We start from the raw sequence: 25,531 nt of genomic DNA, 5'->3' as shown, positions 1-25,531 counted from the left end.
CTTGAAGGTGGCATGAGAGTATGGTGACCATATCGATGGCAGCTACAGGATGGAGGGGATGAGATTAGTGCTATAGTTGTCAGGTCAGTAGTTCGAAGTTATTGACAGATATACCAAACTTCCACCGAGATTCACTAGGAATACAAGGAAGAGAAATCAGAAGCTTTTGTGGCTAAAGAAGAAGGGTGTACCTGATGAAGAGGGCATACTGGCCAACTTAGTGGTCCAGTTGACATTTCAATGAAGAAGGATGTATAAGAGGCTGAAAGAACATAGCCCTCAGACAGCCAAACTTCAATTAAAATTTCCCTTAAACAGCAGACTTAACTGCAGGCTATCCGATGCAGTCATTAAGATAGGATCACCACTAATTAGACAATAGAGATTCAGAATCAGGAAACATCACTGTTTTGTACATGTGTTACCCAAGTAAAACATAAAACACTTCAAAAGAGGAAAAACACTCTAACAAATGACAACATGAAGGACTCAAGTCACCAACCACAGCCCGAGGATCTGGACAACTTTGATCCCTTTACTTGACTATTGTAATTCATTGTATTATAATATTAGTAAACAGCAATTGCGTCGTTTACAGCTTTTGCAAAGTACTGCTGCTCGGCTGACTTTTTGGCTTGGGAAAGTTGAGTGAAGTCAGTCCTCCTTTGAAATAATTATGTTGGTTAAGATTAGAAGAACGTATTCAATTTAACGTTCCTTGTCAAGTTTATAAATGTCTTTATGGAATGAATTTAGTTATGGTGGAGCAATTAACACCATCTCTGGGTCTGAGAGGATATATGAAAAGTTCAAAAAATTTGACAGTTGACATTCCTTTTATAAAGAAAATCAAATTGAAATCTATTTGGGAACAAACTTTTTCTTTTCAGGACCCCAAATCTGGAATAATATACCAATTTCTATACGATTGATATCTAACTATACTCCACTTCGGAAAGCTTTAAAGTTTACTCTATAAAATTATATTACAGAAGCCTAAAGAAGTAAAATTATTATCTTTGCTGTAAACTGCCTTGAAGACTCTGTTATACATGGTACAGATGCATCGGAATAGAATAGAAGAGACTATATCTGACTTCATCCTGACTTTCTCCTTATAACTTCTGAACTGCATATAATTTATAATATTTGCTCTTTTGCATTTTATGTTGAAATTGCTTTCAAGGTGCTATTTTTTATTATCTGAACTGTTTGGTATCTGCAATCCACTGCAGAGCTATCTGTGAATTTTAGCTAATCAATTGGGTTCCATCGTATCTGGTGACTCAGTCTGTATACCATTAAATGTGTCTGTACAGCCTTGGTATATCCTGAACAAGAGAACACTTGGGTTTGTGTCTGCCAGAGAGCTCAGCAGAGAAATTTCAAATTGTATGGTTTGGTTTGATTCAAATTGTAATCTGCTTTAACCTGTGTTTCCTTCTGTAATTAGACTGTAAGCTCTGTGGAGCAGGGACTGTCTCTTCATGTTCAAGTGTACAGCACTGCGTACATCTAGTAGCGCTATAGAAATGATAAGTAGTAGTAGTAGTCGTCTTAATATCTCCTATCTGCTAAATTTATCTCTATCTGAAAAAGACAAACAAACAAACAAAAAACCTCCTTTCTTTTCACTTGCAGGGATTCTGGTCTCTAAATTACTATATCTGACTTCATCCTGACTTTATAGTCCCACCCCTGTCCCACTCACCCTAGGTTAACTCTGCCTATATTGGAAAATCCAGAGACAAATATCTTCAATAAACCCTATATTGGTCAATCCTTCTCACTCACGTCCTTAACACAGTTCACCTGTGAATCACATCAACATGACCTTCATTCAATGCAATACATGTTGGGTTTTAGTCTTAAGGCAAACAATCTGGAACCTTAGAGCCTGCCCCATCTGTCTCCAAATATCTGCTATGAAAGATGAAATCAACAACCTCAGGAAGGAATTGGCTACAATTAAGGAAGCATCCAAGATTACTCAGTTCCCAGCCAATTTACCACCAGCCCTGCCACAGATATTAAAGCAACAGCAGAACAGATGGGTCACAGTAGGCTCTGGTAGATTACAACCTGTGACGCAGAGGCATTTGCCCTTCCAGCCGTTGTCATTATATAATTCCTTTGCTGCAATGGAGCATTATGAATCTCAGAAAAGAAGTACTGATGTGAAAAAAAGAGGCAATGAATGTAACACAACACAAGAGACATCCCCAAAACAATGACAGATTGGTGCAAAGCAGAAGATTCTTACTGGTAGGCGACTCCATTATCAGAGGCCTTTACTTAGGAACACAGTTCAAAGGACCCAACCTAGCGAAGTGCCTTCCAGGATCCTCAGCTACCAGAAGTACAGACGAAATACTAAATGTGGTCTGAGAGGAGAGTAAGGATTCTAATATTGATGCTATAATCCACCTGGGGACAAATGACCTGGCCAACAATAACAAGTTCTGAGCACAGAGAGCGTTCCAGCTGCTAGGGGAGGGACTGAAGTCTTTGGTTCGGACTGCAGCGATTTCTGAAGTTATTCCTACATGTGGGAAGGGAGAAGACAGACTAAGACTATGTAAAACAGAGGAATTCAATAAGTGGCTCAAAGTTTGGCAAAAAGACTTCTAAGGTCTGTGCCCTGATCAGTGGCGTTCCTTGCCTGGATGGCACCCGGGGCAGAGCGCCGATGCGCCCCCCCCCCCCCGCGTGCAGCGCCCCCCCCACTAAATTACACCTCCCCCCCCTCCGGCAAAATGACCCCCCCCCCCCAGGTGCACGCCGCTGGGGAGGGTGCCGCGGCGCGCGCCTGCTCCGAGTTTGCTAAACTTCTTTGCTCGTTCGCTACAGCTCCCTCTACCCCGGAACAGGAAGTAACCTGTTCCGGGGCAGAGGGAGCTGCAGCGAACGAGCAAAGAAGTTTAGCGAACTCGGAGCAGGTGCGCGCCGCAGCACCCCCCAGCGGCGTGCACCCGGGGCAGACCGCCCCCACCGCCCCCCCCCCCCCCTTGGTACGCCACTGGCCCTGATCGAGGCTGAATAGATTTGAATGGACTGGAGTGGAGCTATTCAAGGGCTTTGATAACAACTTGTTCAGAAAGTGTGGTGCGGGGTCAGTGCTGGGCAGACTCTGTGCCCTAAAAAGGATAAATCAAGATCAGGTATATATATATATATATATGATGTATCACTTCATACCATATGTAATGAGTTTATCGTATTGGGCAGACTGGATGGACCATACAGGTCTCTATCTGTCGTCATCTACTATGTTACTATGCTAGAATGAACTGCTCCATACTGCATGGAAAGATTAACAAATGACAACAGGAAGGACACTGTCTCCGATGAGATCCTGAGGATCTGGGCACCTAACAGAACTGCATTAAAATGCGTAGCGCAAGTTCCTGAGTGGGTGGAGTAAAGCAGAACAGAGAACTATGTGACATTATTAAGCAAGGTCACAGCCTGATTCGTTGCCAATCAGTTTGCCCGATTTCCAGCCATTGATTTATAATCTCTGTGATACGTTGATGCAGGCTTTTCTACATGATTTTTCCTCTGGTCTAAGAAAGAGATGAAGGGAAAGCAGGAACCTGCTTTTGAAGAATGAAAAGTGTAGTTTTTCTATAAGGAAAATAATCTGTCACCCCCCTTCGAATTCATTTTTCTTGTTTCTGCAGTTCTTGGACTGATAAAAGCTTCTCTCTGGGATGTCGGCTACATTCCTGGATGTCCGCTGTGCCGTGAGAGCTCCTTCGCTGTTTATTTAAACTGAGATTGGGATAGTGGAGGAGTGGCCTAGTGTTTAGGGTGGTGGACTTTGGTCCTGAGGAACTGAGTTGGATTCCCACTTCAGGCACAGGCAGCTCCTTGTGACTCTGGGCAAGTCACTTAACCCTCCATTGCCCCATGTAAGCCGCATTGAGCCTGCCACGAGTGGGAAAGATGCGGGGTACAAATGTAACAAAAAAAAAAGTTTATAAAAGTCCCTCCAGTGTTCCAGAAAAGTTAATTTGCGTAATGGAAGCCAGTGGCTAGTATCTTTGAAAGACTGGAGCCCAAGTCAGTGTTGAACTTTGGAAACTGCACGAGGACTGTCAGGGTTCTCCCATGTCAGCAACGAGAAGCAACCAAGAGCACAGACTTGTGACAGAAGAGCCAGGTCTGTCAAAGCAGTGCAAGAAATCCATTCCAGGTTTTCTATCTGGGTCTTTATCCCAGGGGTGGACACCCACAGTCCTCAAGGGCCAGAATCCAGTCAGGATTTCCACAATGAATATGCATGAGATTGATTTTCATACAATGAAATCAGTATATTCAATAAGTGGCTCAAAGTTTGGCAAAAAGACTTCTATGGTCTGTGCCCGGATCGAGGCTGAATAGATTTGAATGGACTGGAGTGGAGCTATTCAAGGGCTTTGATAACAACTTGCGAAGGGCGACTAAAATGATAGCGGGGATGGGACAACTTCCCTATGAGGAAAGACTAAGGAGGCTAGGGCTATTCAACTTGGAGAAGAGACGGCTGAGGGGAGACATGATAGAGGTATATAAAATAATGAGTGGAGTGGAACAGGTGGATGTGAAGCGTCTGTTCACGCTTTCCAAAAATACTAGGACTAGGGGGCATGCGATGAAACTACAGTGTAATAAATTTAAAACAAATCGGAGAAAAGTTTTCTTCACCCAACGTGTAATTAAACTCTGGAATTCATTGCCGGAAAATGTGGTGAAGGCGGTTAGCTTAGCAGAGTTTAAAAAGGGGTAATTGAGCCCAGATACTGAGTCCAGCAGTTTCTCCCTATTCCATGTTTATTAAGAGAAAAAAAAGCTAAATTTATTATTCATTACCATCTTAGCACAGTCTGTACACTGCTAACGAGTCTGATTAGCAGAAAGTTTTTTCAGTTCAAGGCCTGGAACATTGGAATAAACTGCCACAATCTCTCTGTCATCAAAGTTCACTTCAAATATTCAAATCAGAATTTAAGATGCATACTCCTAATTTTTCTAATTATTGGCCTTGGAGATTGGACACTACTGACCACACAGTGTTTTTAAAGCACCCCCTCCCCCTTTTCCCTTCCTCCTATCCTATCTATATTGTAGTTCCACCCTTTTCCCCTTCTAGTCATGTGATGTATTATTTTGTTTTTTTTATTTATTTTATTTACCTATTTGCAGGCTCAATGTGGCTTACATAGTACCATAAAGGCATTCGCCAATTCCGCTATGAACAAATACAAAGTGATGTTGTGGTAGAATAGAGTTCATGTGTAACAGACACGCTAGGGAATTGTAGGGAGGAAGAGTTAAGTTATGTCTGTTACGTGCTTTGGTTTCGTTGTGTTGCTGGGTTCAGGCATTTAAGTTGGGTAGGTGGGGTATGCCTTTTTGAACAGGTTAGTTTTTAGTGATTTCCGGAAGTTTAGGTGATCATAAGTTGTTTTCACAGCGTTTGGTAATGCATTCCATAGTTGTGTGCTTATATCGGAAAAGCTAGATGTATAAGTTGATTTGTATTTATTTATTTATTTGCTACATTTGTACCCCACATTTTCCCACCGATTTGATTCCTTTGCAGCTTGGGTAGTGGAGATTTAGGTATGTTCGTGTTGATCCTGTTGTGTTTCTGGGAGTAGGTCTATGAGGTCTGTCATGTATCCTGGGGCTTCGCCATAGATAATTTTATGAACCAGGGTGCAGATTTTGAAAGCAATACGTTCTTTTATTGGGAGCCAGTGCAGTTTTTCTTGGAGGGGTTTGGCGCTTTTGAATCGCGTTTTTCCAAATATAAGCCTGGCTGCAGTGTTTTGAGCAATTTGAAGTTTCTTTATGATTTGTTCTTTGCATCCCGCATAGATTCCATTGCAGTAGTCTACATGGCTTAGTACCATTGATTGCATCAAGTTGCGAAATGTTTCCCTCGGGAAGAATGGTTTCACATGTTTGAGTTTCCACATTGAGTGGAACGTTTTCTTTGTTGTAGATTTCACTTGGCTCTCTAGTGTGAGGTTACGGTCGATTGTAACGCCGAGAATTTTAAGACTGTTTGAGATAGGGAGGGTGTAATCTGGGGTGTTTATGTTAGTGGGCTTGTTCGTGTTGTATTGGGATGAGAGGATGAGACAGTGTGTTTTTTCTGTGTTGAGTTTTAGTTGAAATGCATTCACCTATGAGTTCATGATGTTCAAGCTGAATTTGATTTTGTTGGTGATTTCTGTCAGATCATGTTTGTAAGGGATGTATATTGTGACAGCGTCTGCATAGACGAAAGGGTTAAGGACTTGTTTGGATAAGGACTTGGCTAGTGGGGTCATCATTAGATTGAAAAGGATCGGTGATAGTGGTGATCTTTGAGGTACTCCGCAGTCTGCTTTCCATGGTGATGATATGTTTGAGTTTGATTTCATTTGATATGTTCTAGTGGTTAGGAAACCCTTGCTCCAACTAAGTATACTTCTACCAATCCCGAAGTAATCTAGGAGTCTTAGTAGTATTTTATGGTTTACCATGTCGAATGGACTAGACATGTCGAATTGGAGGAGAAGTATGCTTTTACCTGTTGCTATTTCCTGTTTGAATTTGGCTAGGAGAGTAATTAGTACTGTTTCAGTGCTATGGATGGGTGAAATCCTGATTGTGATTCATGTAATATTGAGAATTTGTTTATATAATCAGTAAGTTGTTTGGTTACCATGCTTTCCATCAGTTTGACTACCAGTGGGATGGATGCTACTGGGCGGTAGTTAGTGATTTCGTTTGTTTTTTTCTTGGTATCTTTTGGTATTGGGGTGAGTAGGATGTTGCCATTTTCCTTAGGGAAGAGACCTTGCTGAAGCATGTTAAGTGGGATGTGAGGTCTGCTATGAAGCGGTGGGGAGCGGATTTTATTAGGTAGCTAGGGCAAGTATCCAATTTGCAGTGAGTATTGGAGAACCTATTAATCTCCTGGGTAACTGTTTCAGCGGTGAGGAGAGCGAAGTTTGACCAGGTTCGGTCCGCTGGGTATTCACCAAGGGTTGGGTCCAGACCATCAATGAAGTTTTCGATATCGGTGATGTTCTGGGGTAGCGTGTTGCGTAGGTTTGCAATTTTTTTCCTTGAAGTATTTAGCAAGATTGTCTGTAGATGGGATGTCTATATTGGTTGTGGTGACCAAGGTGATGTAATTTGTTCATGAGTTGGTATAATTTCTTCGTGTCTTTGTAATCTGGCCCAATTTTGGTTTTGTAGTATGACCTTTTGGTTTGTCTTATTGCGTATTTGTATTTTCTTTGTATTTGTTTCCATGCGTTGGGTGTGTGTACACCTTTTATTTTTTTTCCATGCTCATTCAAGTTTCCTGGATTGTGTTTTTATTTTTTTCAGTTCTTCGTTGAACCATGGTATCGAGTTATGCCTACGTGAGGTTCTTGTTTGTAAGGGTGCTATTTTGTCTAGAATGCTTCTGCATCTTTTATCCCATTCTGACAGGTAGTATATAGAGTCCGTTTGTGCTGACCATTCGTTATTGTATATCTGTTGCCAGAATGTTTCCGAGTCTATTTGGCCTCTTGTGCTGTAGGTTGTGTATTCTTTTATACGGTATGGACCCTTTTTCCGCCATTGTAGGGATAGGTTTAGTTTGTAGTGGTCTGACCATGGTGTGTCTGTCCATTTAATTTCTGTTATTATTAGGTTCTGGTCTGTGGACAGTTTGTGTGAGATGAGGTTGAATGTGTGCCCTTTGATATAGGTTGCTTGCATGTGTGGCCATTTAAGGTCCCGTAAGTGGAGGAATTCCTTGCATTTTTGTGTGTTGGTAGAGTTTGGGTCTTCTAGGTGAAGGTTAATGTCTCCTAATACTAGTATATTTGAGTTGGTTATACAAGTGTTTGATATGAAATCCATGAAGTCTGACTGGCTTTCATTCCAATTACCTGATGGTCTATAAAAGAAGACACAGTTTAGGTGATCATGCAGGGTTTTGTGGTGGATTCTGATTGAGGCAAAATTGGGATGTTATGGACTCAGCAGTGGTTTCAGTGGTAAAATGGGATCGATAGATTAGTGCTATGCCTCCGCCTCTCTTTTCCTTTCTGGTCCAGTGAGTGATTTTGTATCCTGGAGGGCATAGGTCTAGGATTATAGGGTCCTTTTGATCATGGATCCGGGTTTCATTGATGAAAAGTAGATCGAAGTTTTCTGACATGATCCAATCTGTTATTATTGTTGCTTTATTTACTACGGATCTGATGTTGATGTAACCCATTTGAATTTTTTGGTATGGGTCTTCTATGTTTGGTGTAACTATGTTGGTGTAACTATTTAGTCTGTAAGCCGCCTAGACTTACACTTTATAGGCGGGATAGTAAATTTTAAATAAACTTGAACTGTTAGTGCTGACATAGCCCATTCACTTTGAATAGGCTGTGTCAGCATAACCATACTCACAGCGGCTAGCACGGCTTTGTAAAAATAGGAGGGGGGCGGTTAGATTGTGAGTCCTCCAGATGCAGGGAAACATCTAGTGTACCTGAATATAACTTACCTTGAGCTATTACTGAAAGAAAGGCCTGAGCTAAATAAAAATAAAATGATGAACCCTTGGATCTAGAATGTACTGGAAAAGAGTCAAAAACAAAGAAAGTGAAGAGTAACCAAATGGTTAAAACAGCAGGCTATGAGCCAGGGGAGCCCAGTTCAAATCCCACTGCAGCTCCTTTGACCTTGGGCAAGTCCCTTAATCTTCTGCTACTTCAGATACAACTTAGGAGGTCTTTTACTAATGATTAGCTTGAGTTATCTGCAGCAGGGCCCATTTTATTCCTATGGGCTCTACTGCAGATAACTCGAGATAACCTTTAGTAAAAGACCCCCTTAGATTGTAAGCCTTCCAGGGACAAGGCAATACCTGAATGTACTCTGCTTAGAGAGCTTTTGGACTTGCAGAAGGTACATAAGAAAATACTTTGCCAACTATCTCACTGTATGCCTCAGATTCAGAGCCAAATGGGTTTGCAGGTCTCCTAACTCCAGAAGTGAGATGACCACAAACATTACCAGCAGTCAATACGGGCTGGGAGTGAGACGGATCAAATCAAAATTGGATTGGATTCATTATTTTTAACCCGCCCTTATTCAGGGTGGCTTACAAAATCAGCATAGATAAAATCAGATAAAAATACAATACAAACTCTTCTTAATACACAATCAAAACAAAAAAAAAATGCCCAGGTCTCTCAAATAAATCATAACGTAACCTTTGCAGACACGGAATATGCCAGGCATGACAGGAGTGCTTTCAGTTGGTGTTTAAATGTTGTTTGTACTAGACATTCATTTTTAAGATAATTAGGTAACTTATTCCACAAAGATGGTCCTGTTATTGAAAAAGTTTCTCTTCTAGTCAGGTCTAGACGTACTTGACTTAAGGCAGGCACTACAAGATCAGCGGACATCAGTGATCGTAATGGAACTTCTTTTTGTACAGAATGTGTCAAATACTTAGAAGATTCCTGATGCAAAACTTTACGTAAGAACATGCCCAAATGACAGTAAACACCCCAATATGACACAGCGCCCTGACAGAGAAAATCCACTAAAAAGCCAATACTTATGGACCACAGTTGCCTTGGCTTGTCAATGCTGTCCTATATTAAATAAATCTTGCTTCAAAGGTTAAAAAAAAAATCATTGGGTAGAAGGAAACAGTAGCATGCCATTGCAGACAGAAATGGGAAACTATGTATGAGACTTGAAAAAGGTAAGCGAGGGACAAAGAGAGGAGGACGAAGACTGTGTGAGACCTCCATCCTAGAGAAAAGCTAATAGTTTATTAAGAGAAGAGGAAAAAGCATCAGCTCCATGCACAATTATAGAATTCTGCGAAGGTGGCAGTGTGCAGGTCGGGAGAGTAATTTGAGGCTGCCTCTTGCACCTGATCCCTGCATTAGCTCTCTCAGAGGCGAATGAGATTAGCAAGTGAAGCATGGCTTCGGACTTAACCCATCCAACGCTGACGCAGGTCAGGCGCGGCGAGAGGAGGAGAGGGCACGTGCTTCGAAATGATTTGCATGCAGGGAGAAAGTTATTAACGGTGAGAGCTGACGATTATAGCAGTCCTCGAATAAAGATTTCCAAACTAAACTATCCACTCCCACCCTGTTAGACTGTCAATGACATGCTTGGATGTTTCACTTATATATACTGTCATCTGCCACATTTACTTATTTCCCATCTGAGGAAGAAGGGCAACCTTCGAAAGCTAATCAAGAAATGTATTAAGTAAAAAAGGTATCATCTTATTTTCTTTTCCATGTTTTATTTTGTTTGATTTCTATAGATTCTACATGGAATGTTGCTATTCCACTAGCAACATTCCATGTAGAAGTCGGCCCTTGTAGATCAGAAATGTGGCCGCGCAGGCTTCTGCTTCTGTGAGTCTGACGTCCTGCACGTACGTGCAGGACGTCAGACTCACAGAAACAGAAGCCTGCGCAGGAATGTTGCTACTGGAATAGCAACATTCCATGTAGAATGTCCAATAGTAGCAACATTCCATGTAGAAGTCGGCCCTTGTAGATCAGAAATGTGGCCGTGCAGGCTTCTGCTTCTGTGAGTCTGACGTCCTGCACGTACGTGCAGGACGTCAGACTCACAGAAACAGAAGCCTGTGCAGGAATGTTGCTACTGGAATAGCAACATTCCATGTAGAATGTCCAATAGTAGCAACATTCCATGTAGAAGTCGGCCCTTGTAGATCAGAAATGTGGCCGTGCAGGCTTCTGCTTCTGTGAGTCTGACGTCCTGCACGTACGTGCAGGACGTCAGACTCACAGAAACAGAAGCCTGTGCAGGAATGTTGCTACTGGAATAGCAACATTCCATGTAGAATGTCCAATAGTAGCAACATTCCATGTAGAAGTCGGCCCTTGTAGATCAGAAATGTGGCCGTGCAGGCTTCTGCTTCTGTGAGTCTGACGTCCTGCACGTACGTGCAGGACGTCAGACTCACAGAAACAGAAGCCTGCGCAGCCTCCTACATGGAATGTTGCTAGTGGAATAGCAACATTCCATGTAGAATCTCCAATAGTAGCAACATTCCATGTAGAATCTTCAATAGTATCTATTTTACTGTCATAGTAATGCTTGAATGTTTTCACTTATATACACTGTCAGCTAGCACATTTGCTTATTTCAAATCTGACGAAGAAGGGCAACCTTCGAAAGCTAATCAAGAAATGTATTAAGTTATGTCCAATAAAAAAGGTATCATCTTATTTTCTTTTCCATGTTTTATTTTGTTTGATTTCTATAGATTCTACATGGAATGTTGCTATTCCACTAGCAACATTCCATATAGAAGTCGGCCCTTGTAGATCAGAAATGTGGCCGCGCAGGCTTCTGCTTCTGTGAGTCTGACGTCCTGCACGTACGTGCAGGACGTCAGACTCACAGAAACAGAAGCCTGCGCAGCCTTCTACATGGAATGTTGCTAGTGGAATAGCAACATTCCATGTAGAATCTCCAATAGTAGCAACATTCCATGTAGAATCTCCAATAGTATCTATTTTACTGTCATAGTAATGCTTGAATGTTTTCACTTATATACACTGTCAGCTAGCACATTTACTTATTTCCCATCTGAGGAAGAAGGGCAACCTTCCAAAGCTAATCAAGAAATGTATTAAGTAAAAAAGGTATCATCTTATTTTCTTTTCCATGTTTTATTTTGTTTGATTTCTATAGATTCTACATGGAATGTTGCTATTCCACTAGCAACATTCCATGTACAAGTCGGCCCTTGTAGATCAGAAATGTGGCCGCGCAGGCTTCTGCTTCTGTGAGTCTGACATTCTGCACGTACGTGCAGGACGTCAGACTCACAGAAACAGAAGCCTGCGCAGCCTTCTACATGGAATGTTGCTAGTGGAATAGCAACATTCCATGTAGAATCTCCAATAGTAGCAACATTCCATGTAGAATCTCCAATAGTAGCAACAGAACCTCCAATAGTAGCAACATTCCATGTAGAATCTCCAATAGTAGCAACATTCCATGTAGAATCTCCAATGGTATCTATTTTACTGTCATAGTAATGCTTGAATGTTTTCACTTATATACACTGTCAGCTAGCACATTTGCTTATTTCCAATCTGAGGAAGAAGGGCAACCTTCCAAAGCTAATCAAGAAATGTATTAAGTTATGTCCAATAAAAAAGGTATCATCTTATTTTCTTTTCCATGTTTTATTTTGTTTGATTTCTATTGATCACCTTTAAGAGTGGACTAACACAGCTACCACACCTCCAAACTAAAGCCAAAAGCAGAAGCTGAAGCATTACATAAACACTACGTTTCATTTTCCCTGCCCCTTTTTTGCATCCTGTTCCGTTCTAAGTTTTGGTTCCGCATTACTTCACTCTGTGTTGAGCAAGGACGGGGCCTCGGGGGAGTATGAGCAACTCCTGCACTGGCCCAGCCAACTTAAAATTGAAGGGACAGCCCTGCATTTCACTTCACATAATGGCCAATAAATACATCAACAACTAATATACGATCCAGTTCTGTGGACCTTGAACGCAGTAATGAGCTAAGTAGCACAGAGTGACAAACATTGAGGATTCAGCCAGCAGCCTGTGACTGCTCCAAGCCCGACTAAAGACTGCACAGCGCTTACAGCTGAGAGACGCTGAACACGTCCTCATCACTCTCAGATCCAACTGGGACATGTTTCCATGCATCAGCCTTCTGATGCGACCTCCTGCGTTGAAAGTAATGCCAATGTATTTCAACTCAAACCTACCGAGGATACCTTCTGGAACTGGCACCACCCAAATGATAGAGTGAACCTCACTCAGTGTCATATTAGGACATGGCTGTTCTCATTTTACAACAGACTTTGCTTAGTTACCGCGAAATGCATGAAAGAAGGTCATTTTTAACCAAGCAAAATAATAAATCTGACACACCGACCTGGAAATTGCAAGCCTGTTGTCATTTTCAGCTGGAAACATATGCGTGGTGTTTGAGTAAAGGGTCATAGATTTAACGTACCGCCTTTCTATGGAACAACCAAAGTGGTTTACATTTATTATATACAGGTACTTCCTTTGTACCTAGAGGGCTCATAATATTTAAAGAGTATATATTTTTTTCTTCTACTATGCTTCTAGAAATTAGTGTACTGTCAGTTTGAGATGCTAATCAGTCTAGGTGTAAGTTTAGAGGTTCAGAGTATAGTTTTGCTCAAACCTTTGAGTAGAACTTAGTTACCACCCAACCTGCCCCACTCTCACCTACCCCACAACCTCTTAATAAGGCTAATTCTTTGGAGCTTTACTCAGTTAAAGGTTCTTCTTCTTCAGTTAATCCCACCTATCACCCACTTTAGGTCTTCTCACTCAAGCACGGCATCCATGATCAGTTCAATGCTGCAAGAGGAAACTTCAAACCTTCAAAAACTATTTCTTTAACATTCCTGGAACAGGCATGGGAACAGAGTATCTACCAGACCCTCCATTTCCAGCATGTCAATCAACAGGTTCCGATTTTCCCCATGAGCAGGTGGAGAATGTCACCGAAAACATCTAATCAGACCTTATATACAATAGGGGGTAGCCCCTTCCTACAGTAATCAGAAGAGGCTGTCCCTCCACCCAATTGCCCCTAACAGATCTTCTCTTCACCCATTGTCCCACTCTTACCTTTACCTCTGTGTTAGCAGTTATGTTCTAGAGCATCAACCTTTCTTCAGTAGGTAACTTCAGCTCAGGGCCATCTAACATCTGTGTGCTGACAAGCTCTGGGATGCCCATCCCCTCCTCCAGCATAGGAATCCCATGTGAGGATCAGGCACAGCAGGGCTTGTCAGCATGTGACTGCTGAAGCTTGTTGCTGGAGGTTGTCCTTTGGCACAGCCAAGCTAGGCCTAGATTTAAGCACAGCAATGGCAGCAACCCTCCAGCACGTGACAATTTGGCACTGGAGGCCATTGCCAATGCTGCCTATGTCTAAATATGGCCTGCCTATGTTTATATTCCCAGATTAGCCTAGTCATGACACCAACAGTCCTCAGTAGTGGCATACTGGCAATTCAGAATTGCAAGCACCCTCATGCATGGCCCGAACTTTGGACTTACGATTATATTGGTTGTCCATTCAACTACCCATAGCCTCTATTTATGATTACGTGTAATAATTCTCGATATCAAGCTCCTCACAGAGCATGAATCCCAGAGGGACAGTCTTGAATGACAACCACAAAGGGCGAATGATACAACTCTGGCTTGCTTGACCTCTGGTAACATGTCGTGACATTCACTACCACAACTGACCATTCAGACATCTCTCCAGGCTTTATACTGAGTACAGAATTAACTAGAATTAGGGAGCTGAAATTAGAAGCCTTTCTTTTGGAGCCATGAGTGCATCAATGGCTATTACAAAAATTTGGGCAGGTGGCAACGAATGATGGCAACAGCTGTGCCAAGAGAAAGAGTTTGGCAGAATTAAGCTCCGAACTTCAGACTTATGATTATATTGGTTGGTTTTCTGTTTTGTCTTAAAGCTGTAGTTAGAGAGTTCAATGAATAATAGTCCCCAAAATTGTTAATTCATAAGTGCTGTTCATATATTTTAAAAGTTTGAAGTATGTGGATCGGACGATTGCTATATTGTAGCACTCCTTTCCAAGAACAGATTTTATACATATTGACAACAGTTTGATAAGGATAAGAGGTTGAAAGAGATACGCAGGTATGTAAGAGCCAACTTTGTAAATGATTGGGGTGCTAATCCCGGTGGAAATTACCCCTCCTTGGACACTGTCAAAGAGTTTACTCAATACTTGGGGTGCTCAAGCAGCAGTAGAGCTGGTTCCTATGAGCAGGTAGTTTGGCAGATAGAAGGCATTGGAAGGAAAATTAGAGATAAACCGCTACACTGAAGCTTGCAGTGCAGCCCCATAATTTAGAGAATGAGAGAGCAATTACACCGCAGAAGCAAGGATTTCAGTGGAAGCGGCACTAGATGGCATTTGGTAGAAGCAGAGACAGAAGACCACAAAGATCTCCAAGCTGGGTCATACCATCATGGCACACAGACAGGCGAGAACAGCAATTTTATGAGTGACAAAAATTAAGCAAAGAGGTATGGGACTGGGTGTCCTATGCATCTGAACAGTAGGCATGTGACTTGTTTGGACACAATCACCAAGTCAGCTCAGACCATCATGGCACTAAGGCGGGCATGGAAGAAGGAGAAACTGAATGGGGTTTAATTGTTCAATGCTCCTCTTGTCTTACTGGTGTAGCTCAAGCTCCATCCAGACAGGTGTAGCTTTAGTCAATTTTATATAAATTAATATAGAGTATAAGTATTTGTCCTTTTTCTTCACCCACCCCAATCCCCTCCTTTCATCGCAGCATCAGATCTTCTCCCATCTGCCCCCTTGTTAGGCCTTAGCCCCTTCTCTCCAACACAGCATGATAACTCTTCTCCGACCCCATCCCTTAACTCCTGCCCTTTCTTCTGTCCTCAGTCCCCATGTTAGATCTAAGCCCCCTTCTGATACCTGCCCCCAGTACTCGTTCCCTTCTATCACCCCCACCTTCTGCCAGCATCAGCCCCCTTTTGCATTCCCAGCCTCACATTAGCCCCCAGCCCTTTTCTCTTAGCCTTATTCCCTTTAATAGACCTCCCCCAAACCATAACTACCATCTCCTACTTGCCCCCTTGTCATCCCCAGCCCCAGGCACCCTTTTCACATTCACAGTATCAATCCCCTTCTCCTACCTGCCTGGCACCTCTAAATCTGCTGCAGAGCAAGGAGCTTGTTTCTTTGATCCAGCCTCACTGTCTGCCCTCTGCTGGCTCTGGTCATCAGCACCACTGAGGAGTTGAAAGCAGACAGCAACTACTTCCTGTATCGTGCAGAAAAACAGGAAGTAGTCTCTCACATGGTGCTGGCAGAGGACAGAATGAAGAGATGCCAGGCAGCTGGCATGAAAACTGTGGTGAGGCCAGGGACTGTGTGCCCCCTGTTTTGACACTTTTAAGAGCAGAGTCTTGACAGTGAAACCCTGATCCCCCAGGAGTGATCAGTTGCTGAAGATCAAGGTTGCTCCAGTACACCGAATTAATGCTCCATTGTCCCAGGTACAAACATGGATTGTGAGCCCTCTAGAGACAGCAAGATACCTACTATAGCCGAATACAACTCACCTTGAGCGACTACTGAAAAGGGTGTGAGCTAAATCTACTTTCAGTTAATAAATGAATACCCAGCCTTAGCCTGGAGGGGGGGGTGGGGGTAAAGATGACTGGGGAAGGCAATGCCAAACCACCCTACTGCTGACGCAGGTAGTGGCTCCAATATGGTAGTTTGAAAAGGGGGCTACCCTTACCTTTACCCCCTCACTAGACAGCCAGGGTGGAAGACGGAAGAACAAGCTGGTCCTTTGGTGTAACCTTCCCTTCCGGTCTCTTCATTCCTTCCCTCTCTCTTTTCACTGAACCAGTCAGGTCAGTATCTCTGTAACAGGGCTCTGTCTCCTGCATCCAGGCAAAGACCAACCTTGTCAGAAAGTTTAGGACTCCATCCCTGAGCATCCCGACAGCGCTACACCCTTAGTCCTTACTTGTGGGCCACAAATCATGGCTCCTTTTGCAGTTCAACAGCGTGGACCCTCGGTCTGACCTCTAGCTATGTACCACGTTATGCAGAGACTGTGGTCTCCTTATCCAGGGGCTGCAAATGTTGTGAAGACATTTTTATTATGCCACAGCCTCATAATCATATTGACCTAGATTCTATACATGACGTTGTAAAAATTGGCACCAAAAATATATGCATAACTATATAACTATTGCAATACTGGGAAAGACCAAAGGTCCATTGAGTCCAGCATCCTGTTTCCAACAGTGGCCAATCCAAGTCACAAGTACCTGGCAAGATCCCAAAAAAGTACAAAACATTTTCTACTGCTTATCCCAGAAATAGTGGATTTTCCCCAAGTCCAATTTTATAATGGTCTATGGACTTTTCCTTTAGGAAGCCGTCCAAACCTTTTTAAAACTCCGCTAAGCTAACCGCCTTTACCACATTCTCTGGCAACGAATTCCAGAGTTTCATTACACATTGAGTGAAGAAAAAGTTTCTCCGATTCATTTTAAATTTACTACATTGTAGCTTCATCGCATGCCCCCTAGTCCTAGTATTTTTGGAAAGCGTAAACAGACGCTTCACATCTACCCGTTCAACTCCACTCATTATTTTATAGACCTCTATCATATCTCCCCTCAGCCGCCTTTTCTCCAAGCTGAAGAGCCCTAGCCGCTTTAGCCTTTCCTCATAGGGAAGTCATCCCATCCCCTTTATCATTTTCCTCGCCCTTCTCTGCACCTTTTCTAATTCCACTATATCTTTTTTGAGATGCGGTGACCAGAATGGAACACAATATTCGAGGTGCGGTCACACCATGGAGTGATACAAGGCATTATAATGTCCTCATTTTTGTTTTCCAATCCTTTCCTAATACCTAGGCATATTCTATAAACTACACCTAAACAGATGTAGAATATGCCTATGTTGCCTGTCCGCACGACTAAGTCTGGTCACAGGATTTTATGCCGAGTACAATTTGGTGTAAATGCTGACAACCAAGTTAGGCGTGGAGTGGGTATATTCTATGACAGCAGGGATACTATAATGCTTTAACTTTATCATGCGACCAAAATCCTCCTGTAACACTAAATGTCTATTTTCTTATATACTAGTAAAAAAAGGCCCATTTCTGACACAAATGAAATAGGCACTAGCAAGGTTTTCCTTGGAGTGTGTATGTTGGAGAGAGTGTATGTGAGAGTGACTGTGTGTGAGAGAGAGAGTGAATGTGTGTGTGTGTGTGCTCCTCGGAAGAAAAAAAAAAACGTCTGTGTGCTTGGTTTTGAGTGTATGGGAATGACGGCTGTGTTGGGGAGTTGAAACAGAGATTAACCAATGGGCTTCCTTGCTCGTGTGTAGTAATCGTTGTGCACCATGGCCGGAGTCGGAGAGGAGAGGGAGGGCGGTGGAACGGTGAGCGAGCGGCTGCGGGAGGGTGGGTGAGGGGAACTGTGGGCGGGGGGACTGGGTCCAGCGCCGATGTTGGTTGGTTTTGAGTGTATGATATTGACAGCTGCATTGGGGAGTGGAAACAGAGATTACCCAATGACAATCCGATTTGTTGAGTGTCATTGCTCCGCCCTCGTCATCACGTTGTGACGTGGGGGCGGGGCAGACACTCATGGGATCTTGCAACTACAAATTTAGAACGTTGGAGGTGCCTTTTATATATAGAGATTTCCACTATTCAAGATGTATTGTAAGCCACATTGAGCCTGCAAAGAGGTGGGAAAATGTGGGATACAAATGCAATAAATAAATAAAATAAAATAATTTTTAGAGATGCCTACGATCCACCCATTCCACACCCCTTTTTTGGTAACGCGCATTAGAATTTACGCACATCACTTTATAGAATATGCTTAGCAAGTTGTGCGCGTAAATTCTAATTAAAGCCAATTAGTGTCAATAATTGCTTGTTAATTGGCAATTATCGGCACTGATTGGCTTGTTAAAATAGTTAAGTTGCGCTCACAAGAAAGAATATGACCTGAATTGAACCCGCAACTCAAGTCCCACTATTGTGTCTTCTTCTAGAACATTTTTTCCAAAGAAAAATGTTCTGCTCTGTGTCTGCTACATAATCTTTGCAGGCTGTCGCTGAGTATCTATTTTTCTTTTAAATTTGTTGATTGGAAAAGTCAAATGAAGACTGATGCTGTGTTTTCCAGTGAAATCCCCTTCAATTCATGCCCTAGCATTCCCGTTGACTCCAAGTTCAAAGCTTTAACCCTCACACCCCTTGACAACGTCCATATGGATATTTGTTCAGCGTTGACACTAAAGAGTTTCTGTGTGCACTAAAAGAGAGGAAAAGGAATGAGAAAAGAGCAAAGGGATGAAGGTTAGCCATGGAATCCTCTGGTCCTGGCATTCTACCCGCCTGGGGATCAGAGACTTTACATGCAAATCTGACACTGGACCTCCACAGCTCTTCCAGTGGTCTGGCCCCAGACCTCAGTTTTCAGTATTTGCTGTAAATAATTTGTGAAAGTATTTCGAGCGAAGAGCACACAGCCTCTGGCCCTTTGAACCTCTGGAGGTTAATGCTGCCGTTCCCAGGTGCTTCCAGGGAGGGCAAGTGATATGCAAACTCCAGAGAGCAAGTTAACTCCATGAAGCATCTTAGTGAAGCTGGGGACGGGGAAGGAACTATTGCAGCATAAAAGAAAGCTGGTACAGAAGCTGTGTGGAGGCAGCATCCTGTTTCAAATGCATTCATTTTTATTCTGCTCCATCTCTGGAGGTGGCAGCAGGGCCTGCAAAAATCCTTACAAGCAGCCTTCTCTCTTAATCTGCACTTCAGAGCCTGCACATAAACTGTTCCCTAGCACGAAAGCCCCAACCAGCTTTGCTGACAGTATTCCTATTTCCTTTGATTTGTGATAAAATGGAAAGACAGCGTCTGAGTATTAATTTACTCTCTGTTTCTCATCCTTTCTCCTCTCTGGTGCCCTATTTGAAGGATAATCGCAGGAAGCATGAGCTCCCCTCTCTGAAGATGAAGCTTTTATTGAGACTCAGTCCCTCAGCAGTACCCTTCCTTCCCCAGCAGGGTTCATCTCTGCAGCATTAAACACCCCCTCCGCCCTCCAAATCCAGGTACCTCATCTACTGATGAAACCACCTGCACCTCAGGCGAGGATGCACAAAGGGGGATCCGTGCAGCTCATTTGCATGCAATCCCCTTTGGGCTTCGCTGGCTGTTAGCGATTCGCTAAATTTTAGCAAGGCAGCCGTATTTTACAGCTGCCTTTGTGTATCGGGGCCACATCAGCAAAGCCTTCAATATCAGCTCTGACTCCACTTTCAGCTGTCATAGCGGCAACTGCTGACCAGCCGTTAAAATTTTGTGCATCAGGTCGGAAAACATCTGTGCATGCACATTTGTATAGTAATTAGCTTATTATAATGGCTCTGCATGGCTTTGCATTCCGTTTTCGTTAGCTACTACCGTGATTGGAAAAGAGCTCGGACAACCCCCTTTGTGCATGCGTCGTTTTACTCCTTGCTCGCTAAATCAGCTAGAACTGGTATAAAAACCACATTGCTGGCTTGTTAGGTCTGAAGGACAGCAGTCCAGAGATTTGGGCTCCCACACTCAGGAACTGGGCTTCCCTGCTATCTGAACTGGGGTGTCTGGGGTGGTTGTACCACAAATATTCGTTCAACAAAGAGGCGTCCTTAATATGCAAGCCAGAGAGAGAGAGAGAGCCCTGCAGTGTGCTTTTGGTTCAGAAAACTTTGTGTGTTTAAATATACACAGAAGGTCAACTTTACACTCATAAAGTCTCTTAATGTGTGCAAAGCGGATTTACACATGTTGAAACATTTTTGCACTCTAAATTTTGCATGCATTATTTTTTTGAAATATATTCCAAAAATCAGGCAAACAACTAAAAAAAAAAAAAGATTCAAAAACAAACTGAAAATGGTATGTTTTCCGTTCTTCTCCTTACTAATGAACACTTTATTCAATGACAAACTTCAGGAAAGATTTTGTTTGTTCTAAGGGAGCTGAATTTCACAGCCCACTGTTATATCAGAAAAGAGATGTTATAATTGGATCAAACCATATGTTTTCCTTTCATTTGGTAATGCTGGAGACTGGTGCCTCCTCCCCCGTCTTGGCCTGCCACAACAGCTGTATCTCTTCATCAGGAAACCACACAGATTCCACAGCTCAACCTCATCCATTTTCTCTTTCCTCGTTCTTTTCTTATTTTGTATTTATTTATTGCACTTGTATCCCACATTTTCCCACCTATTTGCAGGCTCAATGTGGCTTACAGAGTTTTGTTATGACAGGATATCAGATACAATTAGTAATGAACAGAGATTAAGTAGGGGAAGAAAAAAGGAAAGTGATAAACAGATATGGCTGATGCCAAGGGATGTGAGGGTCAGAGCTTTGAACTCAGAGTCAGCAAGCGTCCTGGGACAGGAGTTGAAGGGACTCCATTGCCTTGGCCTGTGGGATCCAACAGGAAACAGAGCTTTGGTCTTCATTTTGCTTTCCAATCAACAATTTATAAGAAAAATAGAGAGACAGTGACAGCTTGCAAGCAGGGTTCCCCCCCCCCCCCCCCCCTCCCTCAAGGCTCAGCGTCAAACATTTTGCAAGAGGAACAATATTCTGAAATAAGAGAACATAAGATGAAAACGGTAACAGAATTCAAACATGCGTGGGATATGCATAAAGGAATCCTATGCAGTAGGAATGGATCCTCAGGAGCTTAGCCGAAATTGGGTTGCGGAGCAGGTGGGGGAAGAGAGGTTGGTGGTTGGGAGGCGAGGATAGTGGAGGGCAGACTTATACGATCTGTGCCAGAGCCGGTGATGGGAGGCGGGACTGGTGGTTGGGAGGAGGGGATAGTGCTGGGCAGACTTATACGGTCTGTGCCCTGAAAAAGACAGGTACAAATCAAGGTAAGGTATACACATATGAGTTTATCTTGTTGGGCAGACTGGATGGACCATGCAGGTCTTTTTCTGCCGTCATCTACTATGTTACTATCCAGCTTATAATTGAAAAAGAAAAACGCCTATATTGCGACCCAAATCGGGAGATAGACGTTTATCTCACAAAAACGAATAAAGCGGTATAATCGAAAGCCGAATTTGGACGTTTTCAACTGCACTCCGTTGCGGATGCGGACAAAGTTGATGGGGGCGTGTCAAAGGCGTGGTGAAGGCGGAACTGGGGCGTGGTTATCGGCCGATCAGAGATAGGCGCCTTTCGCCAATAATGGAAAAAAAATATGCGTTTTTAGCGAGAATTTAGGGCACTTTTCCTGGACCCTGTTTTTCCATGAACAGGGCCCCAAAAAGTGCCCTAAATGACCAGACGACCACTGGAGGGAGTCGGGGATGACCTCCCCTGACTCCCCCAGTGGTCACAAACCCCCTCCCACCACAAAATTATGCCGTTTCACAACTTTTTATGTTCACCCTCAAATGTCATACCCACCTCCCTGGCAGCAGTATGCAGGTCCCTGGAGCAGTTGTTAGGGGGTGCAGTGGACTTCAGGCAGGTGGACCCAGGCCCATCCCCCCCTACCTGTTACAATTGTGCTGTTTAATGCTTAGTCGTCCAACCCCCCCAAACCCACTGTACCCACATGTAGGTGCCCCCCTTTACCCCTTAGGGTTATAGTAATGGTGTAGACTTGTGGGCAGTGGGTTTTGAGGGGGGTTTGGGGGGCTCAACACACAAGGGAAGGGTGCTATGCACCTGGGAGCTCTTTTACCTTTTTTTTGTTTTTTGTAAAAGTGCCCCCTAGGGTGCCCGGTTGGTGTCCTGGCATGTGAGGGGGACCAGTGCACTACGAATCCTAGCCCCTCCCACGAACAAATGCCTTGGATTTATTCATTTTTGAGCTGGGCGCTTTCATTTTCCATTATCGCTGAAAAACAAAAACGCCCAGCTCACAAATTGTCGAATAAAACATGGACGTCTATTTTTTTCGAAAATACGGTTCGGTCCGCCCCTTCAAGGACCCGTTCTCGGAGATAAACGCCCATGGAGATAGACGTTTTCGTTCAATTATGCCCCTCCACGTTAGTAAGAGGCTGATCTTCACAGAGAGGGTGGTGGATGCATGAACAGATTCTCAGGGGAGATGGTAGAGGTAAAAACAAAGTTACTTACCTGTAACGGATGTTCTCCGTGGACAGCAGGATAAGTTCATTGGGAGTTGTTGGATGACGTCACCTACATCTAGCTGATACATCCTACTCATCCAGTTATCAGAATTCAAGAAAGCCTGGGATAGACACAGAGAATCCTTAGTTATGGGCAAGTGACGGTACAGTCTGTAGTGGTGCAACTAGAAGGGAAATTGGTCAGATAGGATTGGCCTCAAGGTCTTTATTTGCCATCAGTTCCTTGCTGTGGTTTGTTGAAGCACACAATGCTCCCCTTGGAGTGGAAGAGTAGCCTAGCGGTTAGTGCAATAGAACTTGATCCTGGGGAACTGGGTTTGATTCCCACTGTAGCTCCTTATGACTCTGGGCAAGTCACTTAACCCTCCATTGCCCCTGGTACAAATAAATCCCTGTATATACTATGTAAACTGCTTTGAATGTAGTTGCAAAAACCACAGAAAGGCGGTATATCAAGTCCCATTTCCCTTTCCCTATTTGAGATTCTACATGGAATGTTGCTAGTGGAGGAGTAGCCTAGTGGTTAGTGCAGCAGACTCTGATCCTGGGGAACTAGTTTCAATTCCCACTGCAGTTCCTTGTACTCTGGACAAGTCACTTAACCCTCCATTGCCCCAGGTACAAATAAGCACCTGTATATACTATCAGGCTTATTTTCGAAAGAGAAAGACGCCCATATTTCGACCCAAATCGGGAGATGGGCGGCCTTCTCTCATGGGCGCCCAAATCAGTATAATTGAAAGCCAATTTTGAGCGTCTCCAACTGCAGTCTGTCGCGGGAACGAACAAAGTTGACGGGGGCGTGTTGGAGGCGTGGTGAAGGTGGGACTGGGGCGTGTTTATCGACCGAGGAGAGATGGGCGCCCTCGGCCGATAATGGAAAAAAGAAGGGCAGCAGTAGCGAGAATTTGGGCCTCTTATTTTGGACCCTTTTTTTTCACGAACAAGTACCCAAAAAGTGGCCCAACTGCCCAGATGACCACCGGAGGGAATCGGGGATGACCTCCCATGACTCCCCCAGTGGTCACTAACCCCCTGCCACAAAAAAAAAAAGGAACTTTAAAAACTTTTTTTTGCCAGCCTGTATGCCAGCCTCAAATGCCATACCCAGCTCCATGACAGCAGTATGCAAGTCCCTGGAGCAGTTGTTAGTGGGTGCAGTGGACTTCAGGCAGGTGGACCCAGGCCCATTCCCCCCCCCCCCACCACCTGTTACACTTGTGGTGGTATATGTGAGCCCTCCAAAACCCACTCGAAACCCACTGTACCCACATGTAGGTGCCCCCCTTCACCCCTTAGGGCTATGGTAGTGGTGTACAGTTGTGGGGAGTGGGATTTGGGGGGGTTTGGGGGGGCTCAGCACCCAAGGTAAGGGAGGTACGCACCTGGAAGCAATTTGTGAAGTTCACTGCAGTGCCCCCTAGGGTGCCCATTTGGTGTCCTGGCATGTGAGGGGGACCAGTGCACTACGAATCCTGGCCCCTCCCACGACCAAATGCCTTGGAGTTGTTCGTTTTTGAGCTGGGCGGCTTCGGTTTCCATTATCGCTGAAAACCGATACCGCCCATCTCAAATCCGCCCAAATCCGATGCATTTGCCTGGCACCAACCGTATTATCGAAAGAAAAGATGGACGCCCATCTTTTTCGAAAATACGGTCTGTCCCGCCCCTTTGCGGACCCGTCCTCTGAGATAGTCGCCCATGGAGATGGGCGTCCGCGTTCGATTATTCCCCTCTATGTAAACCACTTTAAAGTAGTTGCAAAAGCCACAGAAAAGCGGTATATCAAGTCCCATTCCCCCTTGAGTATCACCCTGCCTCCTAAGCCCTTTTAGGAGCCTTTAGTAATAAACAAATCTTTCCCTCAGAAGGAAATCGTCTCTATCTGTCCTCACTGCTTTGCTGATTTGTTTGTAACTAATTTGGTTCAGTTCAGAAGTTAATAAGGAGAAAACCATTCAAATGTCTGCCTGTTGGGAGCCAAGCATTAACGCCTCTATTAGACTGTACTTTCAGGTCCAAAATCAGATCTCAGAGGAGAAGGTGACAAAAGAATAAGGAATACGTTCTACAGAAGGATGAGCTGAGCCAGTCAACAGGTGACCAATTGGTACTTATTAGTAATTTAAGTAAAGACAAGGAAATCAGAGACCTTAATCCTAAAGCCTGTTTCCCCTTCTAAACTACAGGTCATTGTGAGGGATGAAGTTGCAAGAAATGATGAACATCTGGGGAGTGAAAATTTGGGGAGTCTCTTCATGTCCTGCTCTAGTTGCATATGGGTGAAACTGAAATGGAGGGAAAGCAAAGACTAGAACGGACGGACGTCATCCTTGTGCCCGAACCACTGGAACTATTCCAGAAAGGAAGAGCATCAAGGAGTGAAAAGTCATGAAAGGTGCCTTCAGGAATTAGCATCACCAGACAGTAGGATACTAAAGGGCAGAATTACACTCAGTCGGAGCTTCCTAACCCATTGTCATGTATGTGTATAGTAACTGGACTAATAAAAAGTGATTTCTAAGCAGGAAAAAAGAGTGGAGGAGTGGCCTAGTGGTTAGGGTGGTGGACTTTGGTCCTGAGGAACTGAGTTGGATTCCCACTTCAGGCACAGGCAGCTCCTTGTGACTCTGGGCAAGTCACTTAACCCTCCATTGCCCCATGTAAGCCGCATTGAGCCTGCCATGAGTGGGAAAACGCAGGGTACAAATG

This window comes from Microcaecilia unicolor, chromosome 7 (genome assembly GCF_901765095.1).
Source record: "Microcaecilia unicolor chromosome 7, aMicUni1.1, whole genome shotgun sequence".
NCBI lineage: Eukaryota > Metazoa > Chordata > Amphibia > Gymnophiona > Siphonopidae > Microcaecilia > Microcaecilia unicolor.
Note: the sequence above shows the minus strand (reverse complement) of the source record.